General features: G+C 40.6%; 1 protein-coding gene and 1 long non-coding RNA gene across 2 annotated transcripts in view; one reads left to right on the top strand and one right to left on the bottom strand.

Annotated features, from left to right (window-relative positions):
• Positions 1 to 12,007: 12,007 nt before the first annotated feature.
• On the bottom strand, positions 12,008 to 18,718 carry LOC134347153 (uncharacterized). Its single transcript, XR_010018093.1, has 4 exons — positions 18,550 to 18,718; positions 14,619 to 14,705; positions 13,830 to 13,952; positions 12,008 to 12,063 (listed from the first exon to the last, which is right to left on the bottom strand). It is a non-coding gene; the product is annotated as an uncharacterized LOC134347153 (long non-coding RNA).
• pik3r1 (phosphoinositide-3-kinase, regulatory subunit 1 (alpha)) overlaps positions 18,399 to 19,426 on the top strand; it is a 67,433-nt gene continuing 66,405 nt past the window's right edge. The window contains exon 1 of the mRNA XM_063049344.1: positions 18,399 to 18,532. The gene's annotated coding sequence lies outside the window, so the exon portion shown is untranslated. The remainder of the gene's footprint in view (positions 18,533 to 19,426) is intronic.

Raw genomic sequence — 19,426 nt, 5'->3', positions numbered from 1 at the left:
AACTACTTACAGGTCTCTGTATCCTCATGGATTAATTTCACAATAACTCATTTGCCAGATCTGTGTTTGCATCAGAATCACGTTTAATATCACTGTCATATGTCATGAAATTTGATGTTTTGTAGCAGCAGTACACTGCAATACATAATAATAAAAAACTATAAATTACAATAAGAAATATATTTTTAATTAAATTAATTAAGTAGTGGAAAAGAGTGGAAAAAATTGAAGTAGTGTACATAGGTTCATTGTCCATTCAGAAATCTGATGGTGGCGGAAAAGTGGCTATCCCTTAGACATTGAGTGTGTGTCTTTAGGCTCCTGTACCTCCTCCTTGATGGTGGCAATGAGAAGAGGGCATGTCCTGGGTGATGAGGGCCCTTAATGAAGGATGTCATCTTTCTGGGGCATCACCTTTTGAAGATGTCCTTGATGCTGGGGATGCTAGCGCCCATGATGAAGCTGAATGAGTTCACATCTTTCTGCAGTGCCCCCTCCCCCATACCCGACAGTGAAGCAACCAGTTAGAATGCTCTCCGCAGTACATCTGTAAAAAGTCTCCTCACACTCCTGAGGAAAAATCAGAATCAGAAGCACTTTATGTGAAATGTACCAGAATTGATTGTTGTTCAGTGCCAAGAATAAAACACAAGAAAATATCATAACAGACAACTCAATAGCAACCAATAATTTACAAGACAATAGTACAAACAGCCATGAGCGATCAACAATTACACAAATGTCAATAATTAAAATTGAATATATGAAAAGACTAAATAATCCTCAACAGAACACGGATTGCCTTCTTGGTAATTGGATCAATATGTTGGGCCCAGGATAGATTTTCAGGGATGTTCACACCCAGGAACTTGAACTGCTCACCCTTTCCACCGTTGATCCCTTGAATAGGACTGGTGTGTGTTCCCACGACCTCAAGTCCACAATCAATTTCTTGTTCTTCTTGATGCTGAGTGCAAGGTTGATATTGCAACACAACTCAATCAGCTGCTCGATCTCATTCCCGTACACCTCCTCGTCACCACCTGAAATTCTGCCAACAAAAGTTGCGTCATCAGAAAAGATATGGGTGTCATTTGAGGTGTGACTAGCCACACAGTCATGGCTGTAGAGAGAGTAGAGCTAAGCACGCATCCTTGAGGTGCACCAGTGTTGATTGTCAGTGAGGAGGAGATGTTACTTCTGATCCGCACTGACTGTGTCTCCTGATGAGGAAATCAATGATCCAGCTGCAGGGAAGGTACAGACGCCCAGGTTTTGGAACGCTTGTTGATTAGTACTGAGGGTATGATGGTGTTGTACACTGGCCGTAATCAACATACAGCAGCCTGACATAGGTATTGCAGTTGTCCAGGTGGTCCAAAGCCGAGTGGACAGTCCGTGAGATTGCATCTACTGTAGAACTATTATGGCAATAGGCAAATTGCAGTGGGCCCATGTCCTTGCTTAGGCAGGAGTTGATTCTGGTAAGATTATCTACCTTTTTAAGCAGGTGAGCACCTCGAACTGCAGCAGTGGAGACTGAAGATGTCCTTGAACACTCCTCCCAGTTGGTTGGCACAGATTTTCAGTGCCCTACCAAGTACACCATCAGGGCCTGATGCCTTGAGATGGTTCACACTCTCATTAGATGTTCTGACGCTCTGCCTCTGTGACAGAGTGACAGTGATCACATTCACTCTTTGCATGAAGACATTATTTCTCATTAGTGATTTAGAGTGGTTCAAAATGAAGTTGGAAAGCGAAATATCATGAAATGCAGAACTCAACTGGTAATAGGATGTTATAATAAATTTAAATATTTTAGTGGCTCATTAGCAACAGATTCTCAACATTTTCACTTAAGAATTTTACTTTATCACAAGTCTCAAGTGCCCATTCAACAATTAATATTTCATAGATAAATACCTTAAAGTGTTCTCATAAACTTGACAAAAAGGGTGCAAGGGGGAACTGAAGACATTGCTTTATCTGGAGGAGGGTGACAGAATTAGGGAATCATAAAAGAATAATCCAGCTGGGCCACACATTCCTCTCTCCCCTTACACCATCAAATATCTTTTCTTTCAGATACAGTACATATTCTTTTTAAACACAACAAGTGAATCTGATTTGGGTAGTACCTCTGGGTGAAAGGTTCCTTCATATTTATTTTATTTCTCTTAACAATCATTTTAATTCCACGTCCCTCACTTCTTGACCCTATGCTCAAAACTGTTCCCTTTGACTCCAGGCTGATCATTAAATACCGGAAACACAAGTGATTCTGTAGAAGCTGGAAATCCAGAGATGGAAGAGCTCAGCAGTTCAGGAGTGTCTCACTCATGAAGAACTAATGAAGGATCTCAGCCCAAAATGTCAAATCTTTATCCGTCTCCATTGATGCTACCTGACCTGCTGAGCTCCTCCAGCATTTTGTGTGTGTTACATTAAATACCTCTATCAGATCTGCTCACAAGCTCCTCTGTTTCAGGAAACAAGAGCCCAGCCTCTCCAATCTATACATGTAACTAAAGTCTCATACCCCTAGGCACATTTTGATAAATATCTTCTGCACCTTCTCAAAAGCTTTTGAATTGGACACAACTGGATATAGCCCCCAGTTAGTGTTTAATAAACATTCATCATGACTTCCTTATTCCTGTCCTCTGGAGAATGTTCTTTAATGAATTACTGTTACACCCTGTTTAACTGATTGGAGATCTTATCAGTGTAAATAAGCAACAGTTCAACAATGATTTCCCAGGTGATCTTTTTTCCTGTGACTCAGAATAATTTGTCAATGCCAAATGTCCTTGAGACAGCATGTCAATCAAATACAACAACCTTTGGAGTTTACTCTACCATCCATCAATACCGTTGCTGAGCTTCTCATTCAAGGCTATTTTGCTGCACTACTTTCCTCTTAATATTCAGAATTTGTCTGTAGAGAATTCTGATGAAGGGTCTCAGGCCAAAACATCAGCTGTCTATTCCTTTCCATAGATACTACCTGACCTGCTGAGTTCCTCCAGCATTTTATGTGCGTCACTCAAGAATTCTGTTGATCTCTTTTTGGATAAACTCGGTGATTGCTCCTCTATATTTCTCTAGGGAAGAGAATTCCAAAGAATTCTTCGCATTAAAACATTTCTCCCTATTTCAGTCTCAAGTGAAACAGTTCTGAAACAGTTAACCTTGGTTCTAGAGTTATCGTCCAGGGGAAATATCCACACTCTATCAATCCAGTCAAGATTTGTAAGGATTTTGTAGGTTTCAATGAGATCTTCTCTTATCCTTCTAAACTCTGAAGAAAACAATCTCTCTGCCGTGTTAAACCTGCCATTCCTGGAATCATTCTCATTTCATTTTAAAAATCTTTTTATTAATATATAATCTTCTACAGCTATAAAATACAAAAGTTCAACAAATTAGTATATATATAATTAATAAAGCTGAAGAAAAAAAAACTTGTATATGCTAATGAAAAAAAAAATTTTATATAAGAAAAAGGAGGAAAAAAGAGAACCCCAACTAACTAAAACAAAAACCCACTAACTACAAAAAAAAACCATTAGGAACCAACTCCCGGAGAAATACGTCTTACAATCATCTATATATATAAAAGAGAAAAAAAACAGCAACAACCACCAAATCACATTTATATAACATAAAACTGGAAGGAAACCATATAAACTAATTCAAATTAAATGATAATATTTGGCAAAAGAGCCCCACCTTCTCTCAAAATCGAATCGGGGATCAAAAGTTCTACTTCTAATTTTTTCCAAACTAAGACATAACATTACTTGGGAAAACCATTGGATTAGTGTAGGAGCAGAGGTATCTTTCCACTTCAATAAAATAGCCCTTCTTGCCAACAATGTAACGAATGCAATTACATGTTGGTTTGAAAATGAGATACCCTGAATATGATGCGGAACTATTCCAAATAGAACAGTCAATGTATTAGGTCGTAAATTAATTTTCAAAGCTTTAGAAATTGTAGAAAATAAAGATTTCCGAAAAGATTTCAATGAGGGACATGACCAGAACATATGTGACAAAGTAGCTACTTCATTTTTACACATAGGAATCATTCTGTTGAATTATGGCACTCGCAGTTTTAAAATTAATAATCTAAGTACAATAATTTGTATTAACTATAATAGATAAGGACACCAAAACTATATTCCTTAAACTTGAATTCCCTTATTTTTGATATCTCTGCCATAGAGAAAATTGAGAATCAACATTATCTTATATATTTCTATCTGCACACCCTTTAGCCTCCTCCTCTGCAACCTGTCCAATTGCTCTTTAGAACTGAAGTCTTCCAATCCAACAAACATTCTGTCTCTTTGCATTTTCTCCAGCACATTTACATTCATATCTAAATATAGATTAAAGTTTCCTGTGATTAATGTTTTACCCTTGTTGCATGTATCTCTCATTTCATGAGACAGTAGAGCTGAATTTGGTCCATTCAGTCCAACAAGTCTGCTCTGCCATTCGATCACAGCTGATCGATTTCCCTCTCAAACCGATCCTCCTGCCATCTCCCCATAACCTTTGATATCCTAACTAATCAAAAACTATCAATCCCTACTTAAAATATATCTGATATCAACCTCTGCTTTACATATTCAAAGGGTCCAAACTCCAGAGACCTGTGGTTCAAGTCTGACCTCAACCTCTGCCCACAAAAGGTTGTTTGCAGGCGCAGCAGGCCATCAAGAAAGCAAATGGAATGTTGGCCTTCATTGCTAGAGGGATTGAATTTAAGAGCAGGGAGGTTATGCAGCAACTGTGCAGGGTACTGGTGAGGTTGCACCTGGAGTACTGCATGCAGTTCTGGTCTCCTTACTTGAGGCCGTGCAGAGGAGGTTCACCAGGTTGATTTCAGAGATGAAGGGGTTTGACTATGAGGAGAGATTGGGACTGTAGTCACTGGAATTCAGAAGAATGAGAGGAGATCTTATAGAAACATATAAAATTATGAAAGGTGTAGATAAGATAAAGGCAGGCGATGTGTTTCCTCCGAATGGTGAGACTAGAACTAGGGGACAAAGCCTCCAGATTCAGAGGAGTAGATTGAGGACAGAGATGAGGCGATGTCACAACCACGGATTCAGCAGCGCAGCAGAATCAGGAATTGTGCTCGTGAATATGCACGTGTCAGCTAATTATTATTTCACTGTGATAGTCTTTAACTCCACTCATTCCGTCGTAGCTTTTGTTGAGACTTGAACCCAGGATATAGCAACAGTTCGCTGCCTGCATTCCACCTTGCCTGAGAAATTGTACTGTTGAGTCAACTGAATCTGAAGTCTAGCGGTTTTCGTTTAATTCTTAGTTGTTCTTTTCAGCCGCAGTCTAGGCTTCATTTTCCAGTTGAGAGTTTTAGTTAACGGCCCTGTTTGGGCCTAGCGTTTATTGTTTTCTTCTCCCTTTAACGCTGTTCACATTAAAGTCCATGATCTGTCGACCTGCTGCAGTGTTTCTCACTCCGCACTTTGGCCATATCTGAACTGGGTGACAAGAGGGTCTGCTTTTCCCAGAGGGGGATGAATCTTTGGAATTCCTTTCCCAATGAAGCACTGGAGGCTACCTCAGCAAATACAGTATATTTGAGACAAAGTTGGATAGAGTTTTGCATTGTAGGGGAATTAAGGGTTATGGGGAAAAGGCAGGCAGGTGGAGATGAGTCCATGGCCAGATCAGCCATGATATTGTTGAATGGCAGAGCAGGCTCGATGGGTCCGATGGCCTACTCCTGCTCCTTATGTCTGTCTGTGTGGAGCTGGCATGTCTCTCTGCAACTGTGGTTTTCTGATTTATACCATCCCATTATTATGACTACTATTCAGTGGGCTATAAGTAGTCCAACATACATATTCTTCCCTTTGATCTTTCTTAGCTTGAACCCAAACTGATTCTAATTCTACATCCTCATCTACTGAGCCAGCATTGTTTCTACCGCTGCACTGAATTCATTCCTTACTAATAGAACTAATTGCACTCTTATCCTTTTAGTTCTCCTCCCTAAAAGACAAAATAGCCTTGAAAATTCATTTCCCAGCTTTGGTCTCCCTGCAATCATGGCAATTAGATGATTCTCAGTTACTTCTATTCATGTTATTATTTCATCTACCTTGTTGGGAATTCTCTTAGCATTTAGATTTAGCACACTTAACTTGTTTCTGCTGCCAATTTATTTTGCATATTATGTTTCTTAACTCTATTTCCCGCTTTGTTTCTTTCCTTCCAGAATACTCTGAGGTCCCCCTCCCTCATAATACTAGTTTAAATCCTCCCAAACAGCGTTAACAAATGCCATTGCAAGGATAATGATCCTCTCTCCAGCTCAATTGCAACCATTCCATTCACCCAAGGGTAGTCCCAAAACATCAGAAATGTAAAGTGCTTCCCCCTGCACCATCCCTCCAGCCATACATTTCATTTGCTTTGTTCTTGCATCCTTGGACTTGTCAGCACTTGGCAGAAGGGGTAATGCTTTGAAGACCTGCTTTCTAATTTCTTTCCTAGCTCACTGAAGTCTGATCACAGGATTTCATGGTGAAACAAATACAGTACATATTGCACATCCTCAGGTCATATTGCAGGAATCCAAGCACCTTTGAAGACAGGTAGGTTGTGTTTTGCAGTAGATGCCCTTCAGATTTTAAAACAGTAAGACCATAAGACATAGGAGCAGAATTAGCCCCATTTGGCCCCTTGAGTCTTCTCTGCAAGCTTTTTTCAAGCAGTCAGTGAATTGATTATGTCCTCTGGTACCTATTCAGCACAAAAGCTTTGCAAGTTAGCCACGATCATTAAGTCAGTTATAGCAAGATCTCTCATTCCTACCTCTTGAAAAATATCCACCACCAAACTCGCCTCAGCTCATCTCCTGTTAACTTTGGATGAAACTGTTCCAGTGCTCTCTCCATCAGTAATTCTCCTTACAATATTATTTAATTTCAAACTGCTGCTAGCATTCTAACTCACATTAAGTATCAACTACTAATGGCCATCGTACGTGTTGATCCAGGTGGACTCCTAATTATGCAATGCTTCAACTGCCAAAATTCTGGTACTTCCTCCCTAATTTCTCTGTTACTCTCCCATTTACCGTTCCTCTTAGTGCAAACTTTTGTCCAATTCTGGTGTCAAATTTCCTTTCAAACATAGCGATGAATCACCTTGTAATGATTTGCAATATTGCAGGCACTACATTAAAACGTGCTCTTGTTAAAGGAACTATGTTGTTGCTAGAACCACGGAAGTAAAAGAACCCCTGATGGACTTTGGACTCATTTGTTGAACAGAGGATGATAGGTACAAAGAAGGATCTAAGTTCAAGTCACTGACTTGTGTTTATTGCTCTCTTTTGCTGGCACAGTGATACTAGCCCTTGGGTGTAACAGGGAAAAATCCTCCCTCATTTCTGTCACTGATTGTCGTTCAGTAGATAGTTGAATGCAGTGATCCTATACTTTCTTCTGAAATGAGATCATTGACATCCTTATTAGAGGATCACAGTCAGTGTGGATTGATAATGACATCTCCTCATCACTGACAATCAACACACACTCACCTCAAGGATATGTGCTTAGCCCCCTGCTCTACTCTGACTACTCATCATCAGCACAGCTCAAATGACACCTGTAACTCCATACGTAACACCACTGTCATTGGTACAATCTCAAATGGCAATGAAGAGGTATAAAACAGTGAGTTAGATTGACTGGTTGAATGGTCTCTCAACAGCCTTGCACTCAAAGTTAGCAAAACCAAAGAATTCATTATGATCTTCTTAAAGCAGAAGTCAGGAGAAGACACACCAGTCCTCACTGAGGGGTCAGCAGTGGAAAGTGTAAATAGCTCCAAGTTCCTAGGTGCAATGTCTTGGAGGATCTATTCTGGGCCCAAAACCTTGATGTAATCATGAAGAAGACAGACATGAGGAGTTTGAGGAGATCTGGTATCTCACCAAAGACTCTATAGATGTACAGTGGTGAACATTCTGATTGGCTGCATTGCAACCTGGTATGGAAACTCTAAAGTACAGGATCGCAGGAGGCTGCAGAGGTTGTAGAGTCCGCCAGCTCTATCATGGTCACATCCTCCCCACTAGTAAGAATATCTTCAAGAGGCAATGCATCAAGAAGGAGGCATCCATCATTAAGGGGTCTCTCTATCAGGTAAATGTCCTCTTCTCAGGGAGGGGGTACAGGAGCTTGAAGACCCACACTCAATAATTCAGAAACTGCTTCTTCCTCCTCCCATCAGATTTCTGAATGGTCCATAAACCCATGAACAATACCTTATTATTCATTTTTATGTTCTATATACTGTATTTAATTTGTAATTTATAATAACTTTATGTGTTTGTACTGAACTGCAGCTGCAAAACAACAAATTTCACATTCAATTGCTACATTTTGGTAGAACTAATCAAAATAGGGCATGCATGGTAAACAGTAGGGTATTAAAGAATGCTTTAGAACAGAGGGTTCTCGGAATAATGGTACATAATTCCCTGAAGATGGAATCTCATGTGGATAGGGTGGTGAAGAAAGGTAACTGTGTGGAATGAGCTTCCAGCAGAAATGGTTGAGGCAGGTTCCATGTTGTCATTTAAAGTTAAATTGGATAGATATATGGACAGGAAAGGAATGGAGGGTTATGGGCTGAGTGCAGGTCAGTGGGAATAGGATAGATTAAGAGTTTGGCACAGACTAGAAGGGCCGAGATGGCCTGTTTCCGTGCTGTAATTGTTATATGGTTATATAAGACTGCAATAATGAACCAGATTGCGATTCTGCGGTGTTCAACTGTAAGTAGCAAAATAGGTTGGTGGCACATTGATATTTAGGTAAGGTGGCTTAAAGTATTTGGTCCTCTTGGAAATGTCCCAGGAAAGAATTCAACCAAGCTCTTTGAAGTGTAAACTTAATATTATAGTAATATGTGACTGATATACATTTTTATTGCCCTGGTCACAAAAGTTCCTCCAGGAAGGAATTCTAAGGAGCTGGAAAGAGGAGAAAATTCAGTGAAAATTATTAGAGAGGTAAATTGCTCTCCAAGTACTGTCATTTACACACAATTTGCTAAAACCACTAAGAAACTAAAATATTCCTCTGACTTAAATTATGATTTTTGTTTTACTCATTGGCAAACTTCTTTTATTGTTCGTGGCAAAAATGCACCTGTCTTCAGGGCAACATGGGTACAGGAGTTTGCCAAAGCATGGAGAGGCACAGGATGTTAATAACAAAATAGCTGCTAGTACGTCTTTTCTAAAATTAGGGTTACAATGAGCGCAAAGAGAAATTATCTCAAACAGGATATTACCGATGACCAAATAGAAAATATGTTTCACAGTTCAAAACCACACACAAAAAAATAGATGAGCATATCATAAAATCACAGAGTCATTATACTTCCAAAGGCCACTTGGCGCAAAAACTCCGTACCATAATGAAGACATGCTCTCCTCATAGTCCTAAAATCTCTTTTCTTACAGATTCTTATCTAATTCCCTTTTTAATGTTTCATTTGAAACTACCACCCCTATGCTTCATACCAAAAACTAAGTACTCACTCTGTGAAACAAGAATTCCCAAAATTACATTTGGTTCCTTTGTCAATTACCCTTGTTCTATTCCTCTAGTTGTTGACTGTTCTGCCAATTAGGACAATTTCTACCTGCCTACTCCATCCATGTCATTCATAATTTTAAATGCCTTTATCAGATCTGCTTACAACCTTCTCCCTTCCAAGGTGAACAATCCCAGGATGCATTTGATTAATCACTTAGTTATTATCCACATAGTAATGTACTACGGTACAAGCTATAAATATCGAGACGCGAGATGAAGAGGGCTTGAAAGTGAGTCCATAGGTTGTGGGAACAATTCAGTGACGGGGCCAGTGAAGTTGAGTGAAGATATCCCCTCTGACTCAAGGGCCCAATGGTTGAGGGGTAATAACTGTTCCTGAACCCAGTGGTGTGAGTCCTAAGGCTCCAGTACCTTCTTCCTAATAGCAGCAGTGAGAAGAGAGCATGACCTGGGTGTTGGGGGTCCATGATGACAGATGCTGCTTTGCTGCGACAATGCTCCCCGTTTATTCTATTGCTTCCAATTTTGATAGCATGTTATCATAGAGAAGCTGATTATTATCTCATTTTCCTTAACAAACTTTCTATTGCAAGAAAAGTTCTACCAAGTTAGTTAGATTTGGATTTGCTTTTAACAAGTGCATGGTAACTCTTGGTAATCAATGGACACTGATCAAGTGACTTCTAGTTCTATCCATGATACTGTATTTGGAAATTTCCATATCACCAAAGTTAAGCTGCGTAGTTACTAGGTTTACCCTACACTCTTCCAGGAATATTTGCAATATTCCATTTCTCAGGCACTGCCCCCGTATTCTATATATATTTGGAAAATAATGACTGGGGTTCCTCAGCAAACTGGAATGGGTTCCAACTTGACCAGGTGACACACATTTTAAGCGCAGCTAACTTTTTTCGTACCTCTTTTTAATCAATGTTTTCAAGATGTTCCAATTAATATTTATTGCATTTAACATGGCCCATTTCCCAGAGCCAATCTGCTTTAGAAAGTCTTCACACTCTTAAACCCTTTTGTATTGTTATCACAAAATGATGAAAAGACTTGCTGCCCCAATCATTTTAAAGTCCAAGAAACAATTATGTAGGAAATTTGAAAAGAAAACTCTCTTCCTGAGTAGGCAGCAAGGGTTACAAAATATACGTGGACTAAGATGTTAACTGTCCTGTGCTATCACCAGTGGGATCATCAGTTGATCTGCCACCTGTCTTCAGGAGTTTTGGCCCACTTATGATCAGGACTCCCTCAAGGTGGTGGGCCAGCAGTGCTAAAGCACCACCTCCCACTGGTGAGCTTAAAAACTTGGCATCTGCCTCTATCAATCACTTCCATCCAACAGATAGTCTGCTCTTCAGGTGTCTATGCAACTACTGAAGGATTTGCAAGATATGTATACACTGTCTGACTATCTGCCCCTCTGGACATATTTGGTCCACACCCATGCTGATCCTTTCTCTGCTGCCTCAGCTACAGCCCTGCTGGTTGACTTGATCTCTCTTCTAGTGAAGCCAAGGTCACGCAGCCACTTCTGGAGAGTGAATGCAATAAACCCACGGCAGCCTACTTCGAATGGATAGCATGAGACCTTCCACCCTCTCTCTCTGCACTCTGATCTTAATTCTGCATACTTGGTTAACTTGCGCTCATGGGCTTCATCAATGTTGTCTTCCCAGGGGACTGTGAGTTCACCAATAACCACTTCTCTACTGGTGTCAGACCATATGATTATATCTGGATGCAATGTGGTGAAAGCTATTTGCTCCGGGAAACTGCCTTTCCCGTCCAGGTCAGCCTTGACACACCAATCATTGGCTGAGGAAAGTATGCTTGATCGTGAGTCTGCGCTGTATACCCTTGACTTGGAGCCTTCTTTCACAAATGATATGCGATGTTCTGTGCAGCATGGGGCATGAGATAAGTTGTGCTGCAGTACTCTCTGCTCAACCGCTTCTGTTACAACTTTGAGAACGTTGTTATGTCTCCAAGAGTACATGCGGCTGGAAAGATTGACTCTGCATGCACTCAAGATATGTTGAAGTGTTCCCTTCTCGCCACAAGCAGCACACCTGTCCGTCTTATCTTCATACCAGGTGCTGAGGTTGGCAGGTGTTGGGAGCAGATCGTACGTTGCTCTGCATAGAAAAGAAATGCGGAGCGGTTCCATCTGCCACAGAACATTCCAAGATAGAGGTCGTTGTTCAACACTTTCCCACCGGGTCCAAGCCCCTTGTTTGGCCAGGCCAGCTGTTTTAGTTAACCTCTTCTCCTCTTCTACCTCTCGTACCTCTTGTGTTACAAGCTCACGGTGCTCCTTACCTGTAGAAGATGATCACCACTTGTGGGTCGTCCATCCAAGTCCCTGGCAACCTAGCTGGATAGCCCCAACCGTCTCCTTGTGCTTCAATCTAGACTCTGCCTGTAAAAAAAACTAATGATAAAATGAGGTGATATTTGGCCAAAGAGTCTTACAAATCAAATTTATACCCTAAGAACTTGTTTTCCCTTTATAAAAATGCAGAAATAATTGTGTACAATATGTACCTGTTACCATCAAGTTGCAACAAAGAAATGTAAGACAACATGATTCTAAATAGAAACATTTTAGATACTTGGATGCACAAGATAAAATAGGCCAAAGCCAACATGGTTTCCTTAAGGGGAAATCTTGCCTAACATATCTGTTGGGAATTCTTTGAGGAAATAACAAGCAGGAGAGACAAAGGAGAGTCAGTAGATAGTGTTTACTTAGACTTTCAGAAGACCTTTGACAAGGTGCCACACATGAGGCTGCCTAACAAGTTAAGAGCCCATGGTATTACAGGAAAGACACTTGCATGGCTGACTGGCAAGAAGCAAAGAGTGGGAAAAAAAGGAGCCTTTATTAGTTGGTTGCCAGTGACTAGTGGTGCTCCACAGGGGTGTTGTTGGGACTGCTTGCTTTCACTTCATATGTCAATGATTTTAATGATGGAATTGATCGCCTTGTGGGCTGGTTTGCAGACAATATGCAGGTAGGTGGAAGGGCAGGTAGCATTGAGGAAGCAGAGAGTTACAGATGGACTTGGACAGATTGGGAAAATGGACAACAAAGTGGTAGATAGAATATAGTATGGGGCAGTGTATGGCCATCCATTTTGGTAGAAGGAATAAAGGTGTAAACTATTTTTGAAACAAAGGAAAAATTCAAAAGTCAAAAGTGCAAAGATATTTGGGAGTCCTTATGAAAGATTCCCTGGAGGTTAACTTCCAGGTTGAGTTGGTGGTAAGGAAGGCAAATACAATGTTAGCATTCATTTTGAGATGATTAGAATATAAGGACAAGAATATCATGCTGAAGGCTTTACAAGGCATTGATCAGACTGCACTTGGAATAAGAACATAAGAAATAGGAGCAGGAGTAGCCTATCTGGCCCATTGAGCCTGCTCCGCCATTCCATGATCTGGCCATGGACTCAGCTCCACCTACCTGCCTTTTCCCCCTAACCCTTAATTCCCCAACCTTGTCTTAAATATATTTACTGAGGTAGCCTCCACTGCTTCACTGGGCAGAAAATTCCACAGATTCACCACTCTCTGGGAACAGCAGTTCCTCCTCATCTCCATCCTAAATCTACTTCCCCAAATCTTGAGGCTATGTTCCCTAGTTCTAGTCTCACCATTCAGAGGAAACAACTTGCCTGCCTGTATTTTACCTATCTCTTTCAAAATTTTGTATGTTTCTAAAAGATCTCCTTTTATTCTTCTGAATTCCAGCGAGTGCAGTCCCAGGCAACTCAATTTCCCCTCATAGTCTAACCCCTTCATCTCTGGAATCAAACTGGTGAACCTCCTCTGCACCACCTCCAAAGCCATTATATCCTTCCTCAAATATTGTTCAAAAGTTCAAAGTTCCAAGTAAATTTATTATCATCATATTTATTTGTCTCCACATAAAATCCTGAAATTCATTTGCTTCAGGTGCACTTAATAAAACCAATCTACGATAGAATCAATTACAGACTGCACCAACTGGGCATATAACCAGTGCAACAAAGCTCTGTGTAGATGTGCACAATGGTTGGGAGGGCTTTACTTGCGAAAGGGTGGGCTGTATCCACTTTTCTTTGGGATTTGCTGTCCAAGGGCATTGGTGTTTCCATTACCAGGCTGTGATGCAACCAGTCAATATTCCCTCCACCATACCTCTATAGAAGTTCTTCAACATATTAGATGTCATGCTAAATCTTCTCAAACTTCTAAGGAAGTAGAAGTGTTGCTGTGCTTTCTTCATAATTGTACTTCCATGCTGGGCCCAGGACGGGTCCTCTGAAATGATAACACCAAAGAATTTAAAGTTGCTGACCCTCTCCACCTCTGAATCCCCAATGGGAACTTGCTCATGAACCTTTGGTTCCCTCCACCTGAAATCAGTAGTCTGCTCCTTAGTCTTGCTGACATTGAGTAACAGTTTATTGTTGAGCACCATCACTTTTTTTCCAGTCCTGATGAAAGGTCTCAATCTGAAATGTCGACTGTCTACCCTTTTCCATTGATTTTGTCTGGCCTGCTGAGTTCCTCCAGCATTTTGTGTGTATTACTTTGATTTCCAGCATCTGCAGATTTTCTCTTGTTACTTATTCCTACACCTTACTTGCTATTTTCAAAGTGCATTGCTATATTACCCATGATTCATGTGCTCTTCTGCATGGGATCTTATCAAAAGTCTTATAAAAATGCAACTCCATCACACACACCCATCTATTTTATATCAAATAACTACAATAAAATCATAAACATTGTTTCCCTTTATTAAATCAGGTCGATTCAGATCAATCACATCCTTTATTATGGATTGCAGCATTTGCCCAGCTACTGGAGTCAGACTAACAGATCTGTAGTTTCCTGTTTTCCCTCTGTTTTTAAGTACACACTTTCTACTGTCCAGTATGCAGCAGCCAATCAAAATTCTATAAAATTTTGGAGGATGATTACCAGATTTTGCAGTATCTTCATTGACACCTCTGGAATGAACCTTGATTCTTCATTCCTCAGCAATCCTTGGAGGTTTTGAGGATTCTCCTTGAACACAGGGATAACATTTGTTTTAATTCCTCTGTCATATCATATTTACTATTATAAATTCTCCAATTTTTGGACAGGAGGAATGGCCTCCCTCTGCTCTTACTTTATATGTTCTAATTCAATACTAAATCCTGGAGGGTTTATCATGATGTGATCAAGTTTTAACATGATTGAGGGCTGCTCCTCAAGCTTACATTGAGCTTCGTTGGTAAGAGTTTAGCATGGTAATGGAATGTCTAATTAAAATGAAAATCCATTGCAAGGTAATGTGAAAAGAAGTGTTCGGCAAAGCACTCTACCTCTGCACTGGTCTCCCCAGCATAGCAGACACCACCCAAGTCCACAGTTGCCATACACTTAATTGAAAGAAGTGCAGGAAAATGGCTGCTTCACCTAGGTTTCACCTTGTGAAACCTTAGCTTCTTTCTCCAAAATTGCCCAGTATTAGTAATTAATTTATTATTGACACATAATCTCTAAGGATCTATAATCTATAAGGCTATGTTATGGACCCCCTCGTACTAGTAGTGATTGTAATGAACAACTCTATCAGAATATTTAAAGAAAAACAAGTTCTGAGGATGATGGTATAGTTATGGGTGACTTTAATTTCCCAAATATTGAATGGGAGAACCCAGTAACTAATGGATTACAGGAAAGTGGATTCATTGAGTTATTGAAAAATTGTTTTTTTGACCCTGTATGTTCATGCACCAACAAGAGGAGGGGCCTGACTAGATCTGATATTCTGTAACAATCAGAATAGAATTTTGAGTACAGAATTTGTTGAGCCTTTAGGAACAGGCGATCATAACATTGCTCGTCTCGAAGTTGTTTGGGAGAGTATATCAGTAAAATCAAACCCATTAAATCAAATTTCAGGAACGCAAAGTTTGTGCAGATACAGTAAAGACTTCAGAAGGTAAACTGGCAGGAACTGCTTGACGTTGAGTCAGATGAGGAACAAAGGGGTTGATTTAAAGAGGTAATGCACGCAGTGTAGGAAATGCTCATACTCAAGGTCAGGAGAAGCAAAAACAATAGACCAACTACATGGATGAATAAAGATATACATAAAAATTATTGAAGCAAAGAGAGCTATACAAGGAATGCAGAATAAGTACTAATGAGGTTAACCATAGAGCATATGAAAATATGAGACCTATAGTTAAGAAGGAAATTCAGTTTGCCAAAAGACAGGTTGAGAAGGATATTGCCGATAATGCTAAGATTGACCCCAAGAGATTTTTTCAGTACTTTAGTAGTAAATGAAAAGTCAAGGAGAAAGTTAAATGCATTAGGAATAACAGTGGGGTGTTAAATTATGCAGTGAAGGACATAGTGGACGCTCTTAACTCATATTATGAAGATGTTAGCACTATGCCAGTAAGTGTAGAGAAAAATAATAATGTTTTAAGTGACTTAGAGATCTTAGAAGGTGAGGTCCTGCTTCAACTGAAAAGGCTGAAGGTTAATAATTCTCCAAGGCCAGACCACATATAACCAAGATCTCTGTGATTATATGTACAAACACATAACAAGTATTTTTCAAAAGTTATTGAACACTGGTGAAATCCCAAAGGACTGGAAATGGGCTAACATTGTCCCAGTATACAAGAAGGGTGACCACACTGACCCTGGTAACTATAGACCTGTAGGCTTAATGTGTATCACAGGCAAGATAATGGAAGCAATAATAAAGAATGGGACGAAAAAGCAGCTGATAAGAACATGCATCTTAGCAGAAAGCCAGCATGGGATTCATGTTTTACTAATATGCTGGAGCTCTATGAAAAGACAACTAACATTTATAACAATAGTGCAGTTGATATCATTTACTTGGACTTTCAGAAGGCTTTTGACAAGGTACCCCATGAGAGATTAAACAAATTACTGGAGGTAGGGATTCAGGGTAAGGTGTGCAAATGTGTGAAAAATTGGCCCAGAAACAGAAAACAATGAGTTATGGTGAGGAGATCATTTTCACACATAGAAGGTGTTAAAAGTGGGGTTCTGAAGGGATCAGTTTTGGGGCTGCTGCTTGCTGTTTTAAATTTACATTAATGATTCACATAACAAATAAACTAGTAATGACACAGAACAGGGTGGGGGGGGCAGCTGATAACATTCAGAGAGCAGAATCAATACAGTTAGATATAAACAAAATCTAGATGTGGGCAAATAAATGGCAGATGAAAGTTAATGTAATAAATGTAAAGTGTTAAATATAGGAAGTAGAAATATTATATATAAATATACAGTGGGGTGGTCTTGAGTTAGAAAGTGCAGTGTACGAGAAGGATTTGGGCATTCTGGTAGACTCATGCACTTGTGAGGCCACACCTTGAGCATCAGGTACAAATTTCTCTACCCTATTGTGTGAGGGATGTGAACGCGCTGGAGAGAGTTCAGAGAAGGGCAACGAGACTCATTCCAGGTCTGCAGGGTATGGGCTTGAAGAAAGATTGAAAGAATTAAATCTTTTTTGCTTAAATAGGAGTAGAATGAGAGGAGACATGATAGAGGTGTTCAAAATCATTAAGGGTATAGTGGTAACTGTGTGGAATGAGCTTCCAGTAGAAGTGGTAGAGGCAGGCTTGGTATTGTCATTTAAAGTAAAATTGGATAGTTTTATGGACAGGAAAGGAATGGAGGGTTATGGGCTGAGTGCAGGTTGGTGGGACTAGGTGAGAGCAAGCATTTGGCATAGACTAGAAGGACCGAGATGGCCTGTTTCCGTGCTGTAATTGTTATATGGTTATATGGTATTAGGAAGGAGGATGCCAGCTGCTACTTCAAAATTAATCCATTATCAAGGACAGGGGAGCATAGGTGGAGACTGGCTAAAGAGAAATTTCAGACTAACATCAGGAAACATTTCTTTACACAGAGAGTTGTGGATACATGGAACAAAGTACCTAAGCTGTGTAGTTGAGAGTAGTACATTAAAGACTTTCCAATCTAAACTCGAGTTATTTCAACACACTATGTGGATAGCAATTTGGCAAATTTTGTTAGGTAGAATGGCCTGTTCTTGTCAAAAACTTTCTACTGTTCAAATGTAGCTACTGGATACAGTGAAAAACTTCGTGAAAACTTTGTTTTGCATATCATCCGTACAGAACATTTCAAAACATATTTACAATGAGGTGGTAGAAAGGGGAATGCTTAAAATCTTGGAATTTAGATTTCAAGAGTAGAGGGATATAACAGATGAAATGAATAGGTCTGTTGATAGTATCTTCAGTACTTTCAGTTTTCATTTCAGATTCTCTTTTTTAATTTTTAAGAAAGGTATGTAGGTGTCCCTCGATAGAGATTAAAGGCTATTGCATCTTCGGCGGTTGAACGGGAAGATGGCGTTAAGAGTTTGGGTTTTGCGAGACGATGAAGATATTGCCTTGAACGGGTTTGGTAAGGAGCAACACCAAAAGGCTGGGAGCGCTCCACGGCGAGTGTCATAATTGCAAAGAGGCGACTCCACTAGTAAGAAGGGATTGGCGTGAGGAACTAGTTTAAGAATGCAGAGCAATTAACCATAGATTCATACTTCTGGCTTCCTTGAAAGCCAGCAAAGCCAACGACTCGTACCCGGTCACCAGAGCTGACAGTGATTGGCAGGCAGGGAGCCCCTATCGTGAGCGGAGCGGTCCAATGGGCGTGGGGGAAAGCGGAAGGGGCGTGTCGTTCGGAACAATACTGGCGCGTTGGGGAGGAGCCGCGCGGACTGGTGAGCGAGAGGAGCGAGCCGAGTGGGTGACGGTGGTGGTCGGCTGGCCGGTCGGTCGGTCGGTGCGGGAGGCCCCTCTACCCCCGTACGCCAGGTAAGCGGGCACCTTACCCTCATCGGAACATGGGCGCCGACGGGGGCGGGTGGCAGGGCATCACAGAGCAGTTTCTCGGAGCGGTGCTGCTGCCGCCGCCGCCGCCGCCGCCGGGCAACACGGCCCGGCTTCCCCGGACGGAGGGGAGACTCACCTCCGGGAGTCCCGGCTTAAGGGATGGCGGAGGGTGGAGGCGGGAAGACACCGCAGGAAAAGGTTAACGATCTGCTCCTGCGGAGGCGAAAGGGGCAACTTCACGGGTGGTGGGGGTGGGGGAACCGCCCACGTTCCCTTATTTCGGGAAATGCAAAGCGTGTGAGTATTTTAATCGTGCCCGTTCAGTAATTTAATAAATAATCTAGTTATGCTGTTCATAAACTATTATTCTTTTATTGAACTTTTCTCCCAGATTGCTTATAAGCAGTCTTTACGTTGGTAAAAATCGTCCTTAATTTTATTTTTTTTTAAATTAATTGCAATGAAATAAACTATTCTGCAAGCTTACGCCGACCACGTATCTACATTAATACGGTCCATATGGATTGTTATGCGGAGCCTCGATTTACTGTATGCAGTTGGCCGTAAGGCCGCTGATACTCTTTCTTTAAACAACTTATCTTTCTGTAAGCTGCAGTAAATTATAAACCGATTTGGGTTTTTTTTGCAATATTGTGTTTCGAATACACAAATGCGAATTGCAAGTTTTTAGAAGCTTAATAGCTCTCACTGTTGCAGCTACGGTTATAATTGATCTCCATTGCTGTTTGCTTGTCCCGTACGTCAATCTGACAAAAATAAATAAATCGATTTAAAACTAGATTTGAGCAAGCGAGTCGTTCCTAACTTTTCTGGATCCCCACCCACACGTCTCAATTACACTTTTTATGCCCCCAA

The sequence above is a fragment of the Mobula hypostoma genome, chromosome 5 (assembly GCF_963921235.1).
Source record: "Mobula hypostoma chromosome 5, sMobHyp1.1, whole genome shotgun sequence".
In the NCBI taxonomy this organism is placed as follows: domain Eukaryota; kingdom Metazoa; phylum Chordata; class Chondrichthyes; order Myliobatiformes; family Myliobatidae; genus Mobula; species Mobula hypostoma.
Note: the sequence above shows the minus strand (reverse complement) of the source record. Positions and strands in the feature narration are given on the sequence as shown.